Here is a 19,162-nt window from a genome sequence, read left to right as displayed (position 1 = left end):
AGGTGCAGAATGAGCTATATATTTTTGGACATGGCCAATGTGTTTCAAAAAAGCCTTTTTTTCTTGACTTATGCTTATTTATTGTAAGAGAGGTTTGTTTGGTTGCTTTTGGTTTTTTGGGTTGTTGGGGTTTTTTTGGAGGGAGAATGGGGAATGGTGAGAGTGACGCCTGAAAAAAAAAGAAGAAAAAATATCACTGAGGCATTCTTTTAAATTCTGAGAACAGAAAGAACTTCAAAGGAAGATATGGTCAATGAAACTAATGAGTTTAATGTATATACTTCTAAAAAGTACAAGCTTTACATAACAGAGAGGGGGCAAAGAGAGGACACTGGATCTGACCTTGGGAGACCTGGGTTCTGATCTTTGCTTCAACACTAGTTATACATGAACCTGGATTAGCTGTTTCTTTCTGGGCCTCAATTTCATCAATTATGAAACACAGATGATACAGAACCTACCCGACAGGCATGTTGTCAGAATAGTGTTTTGTAAACCTTAAAGTGCTACAGAAATGTTACTAATCATTAAAAAAAAACAAACATTTCTATTCACTTTCTGCCTGTCTTTGAAGACCCAGCTCTCATGCTGCCTTCTCCATAAAACTTTCTCCATTTTCATCGCACCCAGTCTTCCATCTCCTGGAAATAATCCCTCCATCATCTAACCTCTGAGAACTGTGTATGCCTCTTCTGTGCTTATTGTAACCAAATTTGTATTATTGTATTGTCTGTGGGAGAGCAGGATTAGTCAGAGAAGACGTCCTGAAAGAAATGGGATTTGAGCTGGGCCTTGAAGGAACTACAAGTTTTTGTTTTTCAGAGTAGATTCGGTTTCAAGGGAAGAGCCTAGTATAGCCCTGGTACCTTTTGCCACCTAGACCAGGGATTACTTAGGTCCTGTCTGGTCTCTACTTTATATTCTCTTTTTTCCTTCTGTCCTCCCACTCCTTACTCTTGTCCTCCCCTCCCTTTCTTTTTCTTTTTAATTAATTAATTTTTAGTTTTCAATATTCACTTCCATAAGATTTTGAGTTTTAAATTTTCTCCCCTTTCCTCCTCTCCCCCCTTCCCAAGATGGTGTGCAATTTGATATAGACTCTACATATACATTCATATTAAACATATTTTCACATTAATCATGTTGTATCCTTTTCTTTTTTAACTATTAACTGTAATGTTTCAATGTTTAATACAAACCTAACATTTTAAATGTTAACATTGTAAAATAGCTGCATAGATCTCAAATATCCTATTGCTGTAAAGCCACAAAGAATAAAGGAACAGCCTCTCTCCTCTCTTGTGTTTTTGTGACATGGCTTTTCTATTTCTCTTCCCATGTCTAACCAGTACTGACCTGGATCAGCAGCCGTGGTGTGCCAACTATCATCTATCATCCATCTCCTTCTCCTCCTTTATCTCCTCTTCCATCTCCTTCTTCTCCTTCTTTGAAACATTATTATTTGAAGCAACTTTTTCTTCCTCTCTTGTTTTCCATCTTCTGGCAGCTAAGGCCTGAGCTGGTCTCCCATCCCTTTTTTCTCCTCTAGGCAAATAAGGCACTAGTTGAAATGATCCTAGCACTTCAGAAGGGTTGCACTGACAGCCAAGAGACCTGAGTTCTAATCCCAGCTTTGTGTGACCTGATCTGTGATGACCTATTTTCTATGGTCCCCTCCAGCTCTGACATTCTGTTCTGTTCCTAAGGGCCAGTACTAATTCTTGCCCATTCTGCTTCCTCCCTCAGGTGGTAGCCTCCCTCTCCATTCCATTCTGGCAATGGCTCCTGGTGAAGTTTGGAAAGAAAAGTGCAATTTTTGTTGGGCTTCCAGTAAGTCTGCTGGGCTTTCCTGGCTAATTTTCTTAATTCCACTGCGGCCTTGCCTGCTGACCTTCTCATGTGATGCTTCTGGCCAAGATGCCATACACCCTGCAAAGAGGTGGGGGGAAAGCTAAGGGGGAGGAGGGGAATGCAGATCATGGAAAAGGAATCAAAACTCAACTGGCTTTCTGTGACCAAGTCCTTTGGCTCCTCCATTCCTGGAATCTTACTACTTCAGGAACACTTCCTGTAGGGAGTACTGCTGCTATTCAGTTTCAGAGGTATAGAGAAACAGCACTAGAGGAAGGTTTAAATATTATCTAGTCCAGATTCTTCAACTTGCCCACGGTCACACAAAAAGTAAGTGACAGAGCAAGAAGAACCTTCTCGCTTCCCTTTTAGTCACAGAAAGAAACCTTGGTTTAGGAAATAAGGTTATAGCATCAAGAGCTACAATAATTCACATTTCTCTACCCATGGCTAGCATATAATGGCTAAGAACTTTAAGGTTTACCAAATGCTTTATACTATCTAATTTTATCTTCCCAAGCACTCTGGAAGGAAGGTGTTACTATTATTCGCATTTTACAGATAAGGAAGTGGAGAGAGGCATAGATTAAATGACTTACATAGCCTAGGGTTCACACAGCTAGTATCTGAAGCTGGATTTGAACTCAGGTCTTCCTCAATCAAGTCTCAGCTTTCTATCCACTGTGCCATCTAACAGTCCCAGTAGTACTTTAGGATTTGCAAAAACCTCCCCATAAAAGCCCTGAGGAGCAGCTAAAACATACAGTATTATCTGTGAGGATACTGAGGATACTGAAGCTGAGACAGCAAATAACGTATCAGGACCTGGATTCAAACCCAAGTCTTCTGATCACCTTAGATATCATAGGATAGTAGATTCAGAGTCCAAAGGTCACGTAGTTCAACCTCCTTATTTTACAGAGGAAGAGATTGAAGCCAAGACAAGTCAGCTAGGAAGTAAGCAACAGAGCTGAGATTCCATCTCAGAACCTCTACCTCTAGACGCCTGCCCTTCCCATTGTTCCACACTGCCTGCCAGGGAGTCTGCCTGGGACCAAACCTGGTGGCAGAGGAGAGAAAAGGACACAGTTCTCCCCTTCCTTCTCCCCATTGTCAGTAGTGCTGTCCCTTTGAACTCCCCCTTTGCTGCCTTCCATCTCACTGTCCCCTACTCTACTGGCTTTGATCTCCAGCTCATCATCCCGGCCTTCATTATTCTTATCCAAGTAACACACAACTTCCTCACCTTTGCTCTCACCATGATCCTGGTGGGCTGCAGCACAGCCGTGCTCTTCTTGTTGCCATGGTGAGTATGGGTTCCTGCCAAGACTGTTCCTAGACTTCAAACAGAGATGGGAGTGGGATGGCAGGAGGAAAGGAGACTTTTGTACTGCAGAGTCAGGCTCAGGGCTGCATTGAGGAAGGATTCACTGAAATTGAATTAAAATTGTTCTGGGGTCAAAAAACGAGAGGTGAAAAGGGCTCTAAAAATATAAAACAGAAGACCAGAGCTGGAAAAGGCCCTAGAGCATTAAACATTGAACGCAAAGAGACCTTAGAGATCATCTAGACCAGAGGTTCTTAATCTGGAGTCCATGAACTTGGTTTTGAAAAATATTTTGAAAAATTTTGATAACTGTATTTAACATAATTGATATTTGTAATCCTATATATTTTATTTTATGCATTTAAAACCTTCTGAGAAGGGGTCTGCAGACCTCACCAGATTATCAAAGGGGAAAATATTAAGAACCACTGGTCTAGACTGACTCCCTCATCTTTAAGAGGAGGAAACTGAGGCCCAAGGATATTGAGTGACTTGCCTCAGATCACAGTCTCAGCTTTAGCAATACAAAAATACCTTGTTGTATAGTGTGGGAATCAGATGTATCAGGAAGGATTCCCTACTCATTGACCTCTGGGAGTCATGGCTAAGGGCTATCTCTACAAGTACTAAGTCAACCAGTTCTGACATCTTAAGACAAGGGAAGTACACTTGGGGCCTGGAAAGAGGAAAGATGTCTAGGAAGAGACTATTACCATGGAAACACTTATTGCTATTAAGAGACCTTCATCGTTCTAGCACCACTCACTTCCTAAATTAAGGCTGCTGCTTACCTCCTAACAAGCCAGAGTAGGCCCTGACCTGGGAATCAGGATATCTGGCTTTGCATTCTGGCTTTGCCACTGAATCACTTTGTGATCCTCCTCGGAGGCATAGTTTTCTCATCTGTAAGAGGAAGGGGTTGGTTAAAGGAGGTGATTTCTGGGGTCCTATCCACTGCCAACACTACATGATTCTAAGTAATAGTTTACAAGTTGGGAAACAGAGACTCGGAAAGGTGAAATATGAGGGCATATCAACAATGTGTGTTGGCATCATAGTCTTCCATGCTTTCCATGAAAGCACACTGCCTTCAAGGGCAGGGGGCAGGGTAACACTGTCTGACTTGCCAGACTTCTTTGGCACTGCCTAGGTCAAAAATACAGGACCAGTTGGGCAGGTATCATAGCATTTAGAGCTAGAAAGGGCCTTAGAACTCATCTTTTCTAACCTCATTTTGAAGCAGATGAAACTGAGACCCAGAGAAGGGAAATGACCTGCTAGTAAGTCACTCTACCCAGCAAGCAATTCATCTCCACTATTTCTAGCCTTTGCCTTCCTTTCTATAGGTCCATGCTCCCAGATGCCATGGATGATTTCCAGCTAAAGAACCCCAGCTGCCAGAACCTGGAAGCATTCTTCTACTCTTTCTACATCTTTGTCAACAAGTTTGGAGGTGGTCTGGCCCTGGGGATCTCTACCATGAGTTTACAGTAGGACTTGCTTTACTTTTCTTGTTTATAGTTGGTTAATAAGGGCATTTTTGGTTCTCTCTGTGAAGCAGCTGCTTTGACATCCTGCTTCTCACTCAGGTAGATGGCTACATTTACTTGACAGGTCCTGGGAGCGCGAAGACCTCAGTGACTCTTGTAAGGAACTTACACTTGTGACTTTTGGGTGTGAGGTTTCAAGGCTTTCCCTATAATGGATGAAAGATCTAGGGTGTTCCTAGAAGAAACGAGAGGTCTAAGGTTTAACAGTGATGGCCCTAGAAGGTTATTACTGTGGATATGAAAGGTCTGGGCCTGTCACTAGGGGTTATTAGGGGTTAGAGTATCCCTGAGGCAATTTCAGGACCCAAGGATGTTCCTTGGGGAAAGTAAGGTCCAGGTCAGTCCTAAAGGTTCCAAGGTCTGACCCAAGCTGTACTGTATATTTTTATCCTCAAATGAGAAAATAAAGGAAGGAGAGGTCACCAAAAAAATGTAGCCAGAAGTGGCATGGAGGTGAGAAGGGCTTTAGGAAAATGCTGGGATATTGGGAATATTACTATAAAACCTCAATCCTGTTTTGAAGGAGGAGTTGATATGAGTTCTGACTCTGACCACCCCGAATTGTTGTCATGCAGCAGACAGCATGGAAGTTGATCCACAAGGATATCTTTGGGCATAATATCATAACTCTTCACTGTGTGTTTAGCTTTGCAGGCTATCAAGCTGGAAGCTGTGAGCCAAACCCTATGGTCACACCAGCTCTCTATGTGCTCATGGCCCCTGTTCCTATCACCTTTTTGATCATTGACCTGACTATCTTCTGTTTCTACTCCATTGATGAGGAAAAGATGAAGGAGATTAGAGCAAAGATGGAGGCAGCAAAGTGAGTCCCCAAGGTTCTCTATAAAACAAAAGGAAGGGTCTGTTCTCACCTAGACAGCCTGGAATAGTAGAAAGAGAATGTCCCTGGACTAGGAGAATGGAAAAAAGGAGATAAAATTCACAATATACAATAGCTTCTATTTCTAGAGTACTTTATAGTCTCCAAAACTTGTCAAGGAGACAGAGTACAGACTAAGAGAGATGGGAAAACTGAGTTCTAGAACCAGAAATAACCTGTCCAAGGTCATATAGCTAGTAAATAGCAGAGTCAGGTCTTAAATATGAGTCTCCTAATTCCAAAGCTGGAGGGCTCTCTGTTCTGCACCATGCTGTCCCACCACACATGCAACAAATAGTTGCCATTCTAGAGGACATCTAATTCAGTTCTGGGTTGGATAATATTGACATAAGAGTCTAGAGAAGAAAGAGAGAGAGTGATATGACCTGGAGAAATCCCAGAAGGCTTCCCAGGATAGGGGGGGCCTCTTCTTCAGAGAAAGCATTTAGGAGGAAGTTTTCTACAAGGCATCAAGACAGTAGCCAACTTATTCCTCCATTCATTCAATCAACAAACATTTATTCATTATCATTTATGTACAGGACCTTATGCCCAGCATAACATGTATATAACATGTACTCTCTTGCCTTGACTTCTATGATCCTGTTTTCTCGAAGATCTCCTGAAGGAGCTTATCACTCAGGGAAAGATGAGTATACAAATAGTAATGATACAAGAGAGAGGGAGATTAAGTACTGTTGAAGATCCAGATGCACTCTAAGGAACTAGATGAGGAAAAGGACGCTTCCATCTCAGTGGAGAGAGAAAATAAGGATGTCAGAGAAAGCTTTCATCGCACTGGCATCCAAGTTGAGCAGTACAAAAAAAAATGGAGATTAAGATAGGAGAAATTCATTCCAGGCATGGAATATGATGTGAGCAAAGGTACAGAGATGGGAGAAGACAGAACTAAAATAAGGAATTCAGAATACATGAAAAGGAGTACTGGGGCTGGCTTGAAAAGGTTAGCTGAAGTCAAATTGTAAAGGGTCTTGAATACCAGGATTTAAGAGTTCCTTCTTCATTTAGGAGGCTATAGGGAGAGCCCTTGAAGATTTCTGAATAGAGCTGTGACAGGCTTACAGTAGGAGAAGAAAACCACTTGGGCAACTGATTGGAGGTCAATATGGAATGGGAAGAGACTGAAAGTAGGAAGACCAGTTGGAACCAGTTATAGGAGGCAAAAGGGGGTAACAGATTATTTTAGTACAAAATGAAAGGAGTACTTGATTCAAAATATTTGGTAGAGAGAGAAAAACAAGAGAATTTGGCATCTATTTGGATTCAAGGGCTGCCACTTTTCTAAGACTAGAGGAAAGGAAAACAGGATGAGAGGAGATATTAAGAATTAGTAGAACAGGAGGGGTCAAGATGACTTCAAGGTTAGAATTTTGGGTGATTTTAAGGCTGAGTGGGGGCCCTTTGTGAATATCAGAGAAATTGAGGGAGGGCAAGTTTGGAAGATGGAGATGATGTGTTCAGATTTGGTCCTATTGAGTTTCCATTCTTGGATGCCAATGGAACATTCAGGCAGGAGCTACCCAACTGAAGGAAGAAAAGAAAGAGGCATTTATTAAGCACTTACTAACTGTGTACCAAGTATTGTGCTAAGTAAGCACTTTGCAAATAGTATCTTATTTGATCCTCACAACAACCCTGGGGCATATTTGTTATTGTTATCCCCATTTTACAGTTGAGGAAACTGAGGCAAACACATGTTAAGTGACTTGCCCAGGGTCAGACAGCTAGTAAGTATCTAAGGCTGTATTTGAATTCATATCTTCCTGACTCCAGGCTCAGTGTTCTATCCAGTGTGCCAATGTCAGATTGGAGCTTTAGGGAGGAGTTATAGATTTGGAAGTCATGTGCATAAAGGTTATAATTACAGTTGTGGAAGTGGATAAAATCACCAAGGAGAACAGTGTAGAGAGAAAAGAGGGCCCAGAATAGAGTCTTGGGAGATGCTCACCTTTAACAGTCAGGAGGAAAGTGAGGAGCCAGAAAAGAGACCAAGAAAGGAAAGTAAGAGATAAGAAGATAGGTTATAGGAATACAAACAAAAAAAGAAAAAACTCTCAAGGAGCTTACATTCTACTGGGATGATAGAATGTGTATATAGATGGGTAAATACCAGATATATGAAAAAGGGAGAGCACATTTAACAATGAGATTAATTTTAGGGTTTGAGTAGGAGGTGGGACCTAAACTGAAGCTTGAAGGAAGGTAGGGATTCTTGAAAGAGGGAGCACATTCTAGGCATGTAGTATTCCCAAGTCTGTGCAAAGGAATGGAGATGGGAGATGGATTGTTGAGTTTGAGAAATGACTAGCAGGCCAATTTATATCCAGAAGGATGGTGCATCCCACAGTGACAATGGTTGTCCACAGGTCAAAGATTTGTGTGTTTGTTGATGGTCCAGTAAGATGAAAACAGGAAAAAAGTACCCATTAACTGGATGATAAGGAAAGAACAGTTTCCACAGAGTGGAGGGATAAAAGCCAAATTCCAGAGGGTTCAGGAGAGAGTGGTGAGGGGGAGGAGGCAGTGAATTAAAATAGTGACCAGATAAAGAAAGGCATTGTTTAAGGCTAGAGGAGACCCAGCTAGGTGGTGCCATAGTGCACAGAGCTCCAGGCCTAGAGTCAGGAAGATTCATCTTCATGAGTTCAGTCCAGGTAGACACTCACTGGCTGTTTGACCCTGAGCAAGTCACTTCACCCTGTTTGTCTCGGTTTCTACATCTGTCAAATGAGCTGGAGAAAAAAATGGCAAACCACTCCAATATCTTTGCCAAGAAAACCCCAAATGGGGTCATGAAGAGTCAGACAACTGAATGACAACCACAAAAAGGAGACCCAAGCATGTTTGTAGCTTGAGAAGGGGAAGGCCAGCAAAGAGGGAAATACTAAAGATGAATTACATAGGGTGAAAGTGATCTATAGAGCAAGATTTCAAAGCAGAATGAGATCAAATGTGTAACTTTACAGTATATATTAAGTGTATAGTTTTAGCTTTAGCAAGGAGGAGAGTGTCTTTTCCATTGAGACTGGAAGGAAGGACAGGATTAGTGAGGACATGGAAGATTAGAGGAATGGAAGGGTTTGGATGAGGTTGATAATGTGGAATAACCTCAATCTTCAAAGTAAAGCAGGAGGCCAAATCATCTGCTGTGGGCAGCTAGTGGTAGGGAGAATGGGCTTGGAGTCTTGAAGAGAAAGAAGGCTTGAAATAACCACTCTGGGGGATATGAAAAAGAATCCATAAAAGATGGGTAAAAGGTTTGCCATGGAAAAGTGAGGGTCTAGGTGAAGTCAGATAATACAAATTTATAGTATATTCAAGACAATTTTGACATTTTTCTTCAGCAATGCTTGGCAGCTTTGGTGCAGGAATATGCAGGGTTCTGAAAATGGAGACGAGAGATCTATGACATCCAGGAGCCTGAGTTTAAAAGGAGCACGGTCCTGGGGCCAGAGAGCAGTCCAGTTCTAGGAAGGAAGGAGCTTTGTAGTTAACCCCATAATACCAGCTCTGATGGCTGTTTGAAATGACATTTGCTTCTAACCTCTCCCTGGAAACTCTTCTTCCTACAGGGACCCATTATGCCAGCAGTTGTGATCCCAGGAGCTAGTTCCAGAAGGAGCCCAAGTTCCACTTTTCATGACCATGAAGATGGTGCTGCAGCTAGAGGAACAATAAACATCTGGTGGGGCCTTTTCCTTACTCTTCCAGGGAAGGTTCCTGTTTAGTCATTCATCAAGCTGTGTCAGTCATTTGTGGATACGTGCCAGACCCAGAGGGGAAGAATACACTCAAAGGAACTCCAGGATATCTCCTTGCATCCTTCCTGCTTGAAAACCTGACCTCAGCAACATATGCTATCAGTCCTGGAAAGAGCCTTAGAGATCATCCAATCCAAACCTTTTATGTATGGAGGAAAGAACTAAGGCCTAGAGAGAACGACTAGTTTATCCAAAGCCACACAGGCAGAACTAGCACCTAAGTCTGACTTTATGTGCTTTCCAGGACACAGAATTGTTTCTCCTTGAATCTTAAGCTCATCGGGGGCTTTGGAATATGTTGACATAAAAGAGGTTGCAGACAGCGGAGTACAAGCATGGTTTTAGCCCTGTTTCCAGTAGGCCCATGACAACCAAAGCTTTCCTGAATGCTTATCTCTTTGAGAAGACTAGTTCTACAAGCCCACTCTCTTCTAAAAGGATTCACCTTCATTTAGTACTTAAAAATTGGGGACATCAAAGTAAGCTGAGGTTCAGAGGGGTAACAGGATTTGCCCAGTAACACAGTTACAAAGCTGGGATTAAAATCTTGATGTCCTCTGTCTTTAAGCCTTGTACTCCTTCTACTTAACCTCTGTTTGCCTCAGTTTCTTCATCTGTAAAACAGAGATCTGTTAATAGGGATCCTCATTTGTAAAATGGGGCAGCCAGGTGACATAGCAGATAGAGTTTCTGGGCCTGGAGTCAGGAAGACTCATCTTCATGAGTTCAAATCTGGCCTTAGACACTTACTGGTTATGTGACACTAGGCAAGTTACTTCACCCCTGTTTGCCTCAGTTTCCTCATCTGTAAAATAAGCTGGAGAAGAAAATGGCAAACCACTCTGGGATCTTTGCCAAGAAAATCCCAAATGGGGTCATGAAGAGTCAGAAACTGAAAACTGAACTGAACAAGCTATTTTCTTAGCTGTCTCTCTATACAGTTACAACACTGTGACAAAATTCTAGGGGCACTGCAAACAGTGAGCTCCTAGAATTTAATGCTGGTCACTTCTATCCCCATTATTCAAAGAACTACAGGACCTTTTCATACACACACACACATACACACACACACACACACACATACACTTATATACATATAAATATGCACTGAGTCCATCACCTCTGTATTAGGAGGTGGGTAGCAAACTTTATTATCAGTTCCTTGGAACTCTGGTTGATTGTTGTGTTGATCACAGTTTTTAAGTCTTTCAAAGGCATACACACTAACAGAAAATATCTCACATGAGGGTAATGCTGCATTGGGGATCATAGAGACATAAGACCATTCAACAGAGACTGCTGCAGTGTGAAGGTATGCTCCTGCTGGAGGGAGGGTCCTCCAAAGTGCTCTTCTGAGAGTGGGGTTCTTATACTTTGATTTGGGGTGCCCCCCTTAGAGCTGGTCAGTATGTATATCAGGGGTCAGGGCAAAATATTTCGGGGTTTGTTATCAAGGTGAAAAAAACAGGCTGGTCCTCTACAAAATATTATTTGGGGCACACAAGTGTGCTAACCTCCAAAAAATTGTTGTCAGTATTTTCCCTTGAGTATGTTCTATAAGCTTATAGGCTCTCTTAAGGGGAGACCATCATGATGACCTCAAGGCCACCAGGCCCAATCTTATAAGAGACCCTTATCAGACAAACTTTCCACAAAGATTTTTTTTCCCCTTATAATTTTAGGTGCATTGGTTCTATTTCTGCAAAAACTTTTAAATTCTATATTATCATTTGTATTTCTCTCTATCCCTCATTTGGTCCTGAATTCTTCCTGTATCCATAGACATGAAAGGTACTGAAAAGTAATTAATTCCTTGCTTTTCAAATTTGTTTAGAATGTTATCCTGTATGTCTGGGTCATGTATCCATTTAGGTTTATCTTAGTATAAAATATGACATGTTAATCTAGATATAGTTTCTGACATGCTGCTTTCCAGTTTTCTAGCAGTTTTTGTTGAACAGTGAGTTTTTAGCCCAGTAATTGGTATCTTTGGATTTATCAAACACTTCTCCTAGGTTCATTTGCTTCTAATCTGTTCCATAGATTGACTTCTCTATTTCTTGGACAGTACTAAATAGTTTTGACAATAACTGCTCTGTAGTATAGTTTAAGATCTGGTTCTGCTAGGCTCCCTTCTTTCCCACTTTTCTTTTCATTATTTCCCTTGGGATTCTTGACCTTATGTTCCTCCAGATGAATTTCATTATTTAAAGGATTTTTTCTTAGTGGCTTTGGTTTTGGGAAGACTTCTCTGGCCCTCTTCTTGCCCTCTTTTCAGTATTTACTTATCAAAATCTCACATTGAACTGGCTGTTTAGAGTGCAGAGTGAGGGCTTTCAAAGATGATAGCACTGCTTATGGCTACAGAGTTCAGCTCCTCCCAGACACACATTTCCCTCTAATCACATCCTCTCAAAAGACTAATTTCATTTGCTAGTTCCATCTTGCTTTGCTACAAGCCTAGCTGTCTCTCTCTCTAAACTTGAAATAAATAAGTTTCTTTCTGGTTCTAGTTTTTTATAGCCTAAGGATCACCATGAATAGCTATTGCTCTCTCTGGTCCTTGTGCCCCCAAATCTCTCATCTTCCAAACTGCTTTTTTCCTGTTCTGTATTTTAACTATTTAATTCTTGGTTTCTTTTCTGCAAACATTTAATAGAAAAATAAAATCTGGAAGGGACCTCAAAAGTCATCTACACTAGCTCAGACTCACAGGATATTTGAGCTAGAAGGAACATTAGAACATATAGTACTAATGCTAAAAGAGATGTTAGAGATGATTTCATCTAAATTAAGGACTGAGGCCCTGAAAGGAGGAATAATTTACCCAGGGTCACACAACTAGCCAGTGGCTAAACCATCATAATGCCCAGTTCAGTGCCTTCTTGAGACTTTAGGAGATCACTTTTATTTATCTTAGAAGGATTTAGCTTAAAAGGATCAGTCCTTAATTATAATTTTAGAGATTATCTTTGTGCAGCCTTTCATCCTTGTTTGGCTCCTACTTGCCACTAAAGAGTACAGTCCTGCCCATTGGCATATTCCTGACCATCTGAGTCTATTAGATCCTCCATACTTATAGTAACACAATCTCTTACCAGGTATTTGCAAAATAAATTTGTATCCCTAAAAATCATAATATCATCCAAAATCAAATTCAGTCATTTAACAAATATTTATGGCGCACTTAATCTGCATAAGCCCCTACACTGGGAACTGTCAGATATATAAAGATGAATAACACATGGTCCCTGCTATTACTGAATTTACAGTGTACTAAGGGGGGGATAAAATCTGTAAAATGAAGGGATTACACTAAATGATCTCTAAACTCTACCCTTCTGTTTTCTGTTCTAGGACCTTTTCCAGTTCTGATATCTTTATGTTCTACTTTCTAGATTTCCAGCTCCATTAAAAAATACATGAAATGAATTTAAATTACAAGAGTCCTTCTAGCTCTTACATTCTATATTCTAAAGGCAAAGGATTATGGGATTTAAAACTGGAAGGATTTTAATAATCATCTAATCCAACCCCCTCATTTCACAGAGAAGGAAAGTGGGGTCCACATAAATCCCTTCTAGATCTAACATTCTGTGTTCTAAGGTCTCTTCCAATTTTAGCACTTTTTTCTTACATTGTTAAATTTCTTACATTCCAAGGGCCTTTCCAGCTCTAACATTCTATGAGTATTTCTGTGTTTACTAAGTAGACAAATACACAATATAATGGTTTTATATGAGTAACAGAATGTACCACTATTACTTCCAGCTAGGGAGAAAGCTTCTTGGAGAGGTTGAATTGCTAGGAATTAGGTGGGGCAGAGAACAGATGACATGAGCAAAGCTGTGGAAATTGGGAAGTTAAAATGTGTGTCATAGTTGAGGTTCTTGGTTGCAGGATTCAAAACATTTCCACTCCCAGATTATTTGAAAGACCTAACCTTCTCTTAAGTTTCCTGGCAAATGATTCTTCTAGTATATCTTTTTTCCTGGGTTTCCACTCCTCTAATTTTTGATTATGTTCTTTCTACATAGAAAGAATGCTGGATTCAGAGTCAGGAGACTTTGGTTAAATCTCGGATTTTCTATTACCTACTTCTTTGACCTTGGGCAGCTAGGTGGCACCATAGTGCAGGACCTGAAATCAAGAAGACCTGAGTTCAAATGTGACCTCAGACATTTATTAGCTGTGTGACCCTGGGCAAGTCATTAAACTGTTTACCTCAGTTTCCTTAACTGTAAAATGGGGGTAATAATAGCACCTACCCCTCAGAGCTGTTGTGAGGATAAAATAACAATCTTTATAAAGCTCTTTGCAAGCTTTAAATTGTTTTATGAATGCTGGCTATTAATTTGATTCAACCTCTCTGTGTCCCAGCCTCCTCATCTATAAAAAAGATTAGGCAATCTCTACAGCTCTTTTCCGCTATAGATCTTATGACCAAGATTCCTTCTAGCTTTTGGATTATTCATACCACTTTTCTCCTCCAATCTTGTGTATAACTGAGAACTGCATGTATTTTATTCTCTCCTTCCAACCCCACAGTTCTGCAACTCTAAAACTTTCATTTTCTAGATCTTCCCCTATTCATCAACATGCACATGCATAACTTAGTAGTCCACTAGATAACTGGGGCTGTATCCCCAACATCTGTCAGAGCTAGAAGGGATTAGAGACCACCTAATTCAGATCCTTCATTTTGCAGAAAGGGTAACAAATCCAGAGAACAGAAGTGACTTGATCAAAGGCACACAGCCAGTAAATGACATATCTAAAATAAGAACAAAGATCTGCTAACTTCCAACTAGTCCTCTTCTCTCTACCCCTAAATGTTTAGTCGAGGAATAATTTGAAATTTTTTTAGGACAATTGTTCTTCCCTCTCTAGGATAGGAGGAAAAATAAATTCCAAAATGTTAGAGCTAAAAGGAAACCTAGAGATCATTAAATCTAATATCACTATTCACTTATAGACAAGGAGACTGCAGCACAGAAGTTTAAAATACACAGATAGTAACAGTAAAGTTTAAAAACCCAAAGTACAGAAGTCTAAAATACACAGGTAGTAACAAAGTTTAAAAAAAAATAAGTTCTAAAAATTCAAAATCCTGTATTCTAAGCCAATGAGCCACATTGCCTTTCAAGACAAGTACACAGATATAATATAATATAGAAAGTGAACAAGACAGTACTATGAGAAAGAATTCTCTGCTTTGAGGAAGAAAGGATTCAGCTGAAGGGCTCAGAGAAGGCAACCTAAAGGAAGTAACACCCAAGCTGAGCCTCGAATGAAAGAGAAACATGACCTGGTTTACCACAAGCATGTTCCATCTCTTCTGGTGGGAGCTGCCACACCAGTATTATATGTATCTTGGAACACTTACGTGTTGAGACCAAAAACCCCATCTAGCTTACCTGTGCTTCTTACAGGTTCTCTAGTGCATGGCAAATACAACATGCTTTTATACATCTGCAAGCATCACTCTTAAACACAGGCTGTTTTCCTGTGCCAGACACACCCATGGCAAAGGAATAGTTCATATTGTTTTGGGGAGTTCTCTGTACATCTTTCCAAGTTAGAAAGAGGCCTCCCAAACACTGCAACATTAATATTTTTGTCTCATTTGGTGCTGTTTAGCACAGCATGTGACTTCCCCAAATTGTAATCTGTGGACTACGTAATTTGGTTTGAATGAAAGGTTAGCTAATCCTAAATCTTATTTCAGTTAATGTCGGGTTAAACTGTGACGTTGTTAATTTTGTACCTTAATTTCTGAATTGCAAAACAATGGCTTTGTAAAGGGTGGGGAATAAAATATGTTTTGATACCAGTCATAGAGTGATACCTTTCTCCATTAAATCTCCTATGAGAACCCAATACTCACGGGATAGATCACAAGGTCATTGATCCTCTTCCAACCACATTCCAGCTTGTCAATGACCCTCCTAACACGTGGCACTAAGAACTGAACACGATGCAATCCAGATTTCAGTCTATTCAGGGCAGATTATAGCATGCAGGATTGTTACCTCCCTTTCACTGAACAATAGATGACAGCGAATGCAGCCTAAAGTCTCCATTAGTGCTTTTTTGCCTGCCTAGTCATACTGTTGATTCATTTCATTTGCCTGCTGATTCCCCTTCACTGTCAGAACAGAACCAAAGAACAAACCACCCACACTCACTACTTACTGGTCAAATCAAGTGGCTCACTAAGGGAAAAAATGCAAGGCAAGAACATGTGCCAATCAGCCACACAGTCACCCTCAAGTCCAAGAAATCCTAAATTCTGTAATGCATAGCAAAATTAATATAATTGAAGCATTGAGCAGCCAGGAGATGCCTAAGCATTATTTGGAACCAGTGGTCCTGGCTGAGGTGACCCAAGAGCCAATCATGATTGTGAGTTTTTAATATAACTTCCAAGTAGTACAGATCCACACAAAAGCTACTCCTGGGACCAAGGAATGACTCCATGAGGATCAAGCATAGCAGCCAGACCAAGAGTGGACAAATGACTTGGCCAATCAGGACAAGGGAATCATACAATATCTAATTTTAACTGAATGGATGAAAAAATTGGACCTATGCAAACACTGGAAGAAACAAGTTAGAGGATCATAGATTTGGAACTTAAACAGACCTTACCAAAGTCTTCTGAATATTCTTATTATCAGCCTCCCAGAGAACCAGACTTAAAGCCTTATTTTCATCCTTGACTCCTCATTCACCCCACACAGTCAATCTGTTGCCAGATCTTATCGTTTCTACTTTCATATTTCTCCCACATGTCTCCTGCTGTCAGCTCACATAGTCACCACCTCAGCTCAATCACTCTCACCTGGGTTACTGAATTAGCTTTCAAATTGGTCTCCCAGTCTGATCTCTCTCCCTTCCAGTCCACCTTCCACTCAGATGCCAGAGTGATTTTTCTAAATCATAGGTCTGACCTAGTCCAACATTCTTTATTTTATGTATAAGGAAACTTGAGGCCTAAGGGCAAAGAGGAAATGGAGAAGCTGAGATCTTGACTCCTATCAGTAACTTTTCCATTATATCATGTTCATAGCTTTGAAAGAGGGGGTATATATAAAGCAAGACTGAGATTCTTGGCTTCCTTAGATCATTAGTTCGTAAGTCATACATAGAGTTAGTAGCTAGGATAGACATTAAAGATTATTTAACCCTGATTCCTTTATTTTACAAATGAGAACAAGCTTCAAGATGTTAAGTGACTTTCCCAAGGTCATACAGTAATCAGTGGCAGAACTGGGACAGCCAGTTTTAGCTACATTGTTTGGCTAAATGCAGTCACTGAGCTTGCTATTTGCTAAGACCCTAGTTCTACCCTTTGATTTTCCAGATGATAAAATTGAGGTCCAGAGAAAAGGAGTTTGCCTATACAGTGAATACTACGCATTGCATTTGTTTTGAGAGACTGATAAGTTGTCTGAGTGGACTGAGAATGAGTTTTAGTTTACCGGCGTGAGTGACCAGGTCTGAGATGACAAAAACATCTTGGAAAGCACATTCTGATCTGTAGAATATGCACTGCCCTGGCATTTACAGTCACACCAGGACCCATTCTCTGAAACTGCTGCCATCCACTGAGAAAGTAATCAGAAGCACAGGATATTGTTTGCCTTTTGGGACTGGGAACCAGGCCATATTTTCAGGATTGTGAGTTCCTATCCATTGGCCACCAAAATAAAATAGAAAGAACTTGTTTTCAGTTTCTACTAGAGAGCTATGCCTATCAAAATACAGTATGTTAACAGTCTTTTTGTCTGAAGTACACATGGATCCACTTTCTAGGACTGGAATCATATTAGGGGCTTGGTAAAGACTGCTCTCCCCAACCCATCTCAATTCTTTCCCAACTATCATGGGCTATTGCACTAACACAATTTTTTCCTCATAAATATTCAAAGTATTAATCCAAATGAGAAACATAGACTTTACTGTCTTGGACTACTTTAACTTTATTAAAAATTTATTTACTTTCAGTTTTCAACATTCATTTTTATAAGATTTTGAGTTCTAAATTTTCTCCCCTCCCTCCTTTCCCCACTACCTAACATGGCATGTAATCTGATATAGGATAAATGTGTATGATCATATTAAACATATTTCTACATTAGTTATATTGTGAAAGAAAAGTCAGAACAAAAGGGAAAAACCACAAGAAAGAAAAAGCAAAAGACTAACAAAAAAAGAAAATAGTATGTTTCAATCTGTATTCAGACTCCATAGTTCTTTCTCTGGATGTAGATAGCATTTTCCATCATGAGTCTTTTGGAATTGTCTTAGATCACTACATTGTTCAGATTGTTGTTGCTGTTTTGTTCATCCTTCGTTTTCAAAGAGGACCATGACATCAGAGAAATGATGACATGACTTGCACTTGACTGTTTTGAGTGAGGGAGGGCTATGCAAGGTAATCAGCCTCACTTTCTCTTCCTGAGCCACCTGGGTCCAGTGACCAGATACTCATCAGGATGACTGGACATGACCCAGGATGCAGTGGGAGACCTTGGCCTTTTTAGGCTAGGCCTTTTCAGGTACTCACTTAAAGGGAGGTAACGACCATTGAGTGAATAGGCCTCTTTAAGAAGTAGTCAGGGGATGACCCTGTTAATGAGCAAAAGAAAAAAATAAGTAAATCAAAGTGGGAGGGAAAGAGAAACTGTTACTATTGATAATCACTATAAGCCAGCCATTTAGTGAGCTTGGGTAGGCACCTATTGTTGTCCAACCTATGGAGTTCAGAGTGCACTGGGTTTAAGATTTTGGGAATGACAACGTAGGAAGGAAGGAAGGAACAAAGGAAGGGAGGGAGGGAGGAAGGAAGGAAAGAAAGAAGGAAGGAAGGAAGGAAGGAAGGAAGGAAGGAAGGAAGGAAGGAAGGAAGGAAGGAAGGAAGGAAGGAAGGACATCTAGCTAGTAGGCCCCAAAGGAAGAGGAGAGGGAGACTGAAGGAAGAGGATGAGCTGAGTTACCCAGCTAGCTGGGTCCCCAATCAGGCAGCTCGGTCTACTCACAAGTTGTGCTCATCCTTCACTTTTGAAGAAGACCATGACATCAGAGAAATGATGACATGACTTGCACTTGACTTTGTTTTGAGTGAGGGAGACCTGTGCAAGGTCACCAGCCTCACTTTCTCCTCCTGAGCCATCTGGATCCAGTGACCAGACATTCATCAGGATCACATTGCTCAGAACTAAGTCTAATGAAGTTGATCATCAAACAACATTGCTGTTACTGTGTACAGTGTTCTCCTGCTTCTGCTCACTTCACTCAACATCAGTTCATATAGGTCTTTCCAGGGATTTTTTTTGAAGTTCACCTACTCACCATTTCTCATGGAACAATAGTATTCCATTACATTTATTATACCACAATTTGTTCAGCCATTCCCCAATTGATGGGTATCCCCTTAATTTCCAATTCTTTGTCACCACAAAAAGAGCTGCTCTAAATATTTTTGTACATGTGGGTCCCTTTCCTTTTTTTATGACCTAGTAGTGGCATTACTAGATCAAAGGTTATGTTCAGTTTTATAGCTCTTTGGGCATAATTCCAAATTATTCTCCAGAATGATTTGGATCAGTTCATAACTCCACCAACGAAGAATTAGTGTTCCAATTTTCCTACATCTTCTCCAACATTTATCATTTTACTGTTTTGTCATATTAGTCAATCTGATAGGTGTGATGTGATACCTCAGAGTTAATTTAACTGGCTTTTCTCTAATCAATAATGACTC

The 19,162-nt window shown here is 40.5% G+C and overlaps 1 pseudogene; it reads left to right on the top strand.

The window, feature by feature from the left end:
• The window catches only part of LOC140518134 (sodium-dependent lysophosphatidylcholine symporter 1-like), a 61,629-nt pseudogene extending 46,403 nt beyond the window's left edge, over window positions 1–15,226 (top strand).
• Window positions 15,227–19,162: the final 3,936 nt, after the last annotated feature.

The sequence above is a fragment of the Notamacropus eugenii genome, chromosome 1 (genome assembly GCF_028372415.1).
Source record: "Notamacropus eugenii isolate mMacEug1 chromosome 1, mMacEug1.pri_v2, whole genome shotgun sequence".
In the NCBI taxonomy this organism is placed as follows: Eukaryota; Metazoa; Chordata; class Mammalia; order Diprotodontia; family Macropodidae; genus Notamacropus; species Notamacropus eugenii.
The sequence above is the reverse complement of the archived record's forward strand: the minus strand, read 5'-3'. Positions and strand labels throughout refer to the sequence as shown.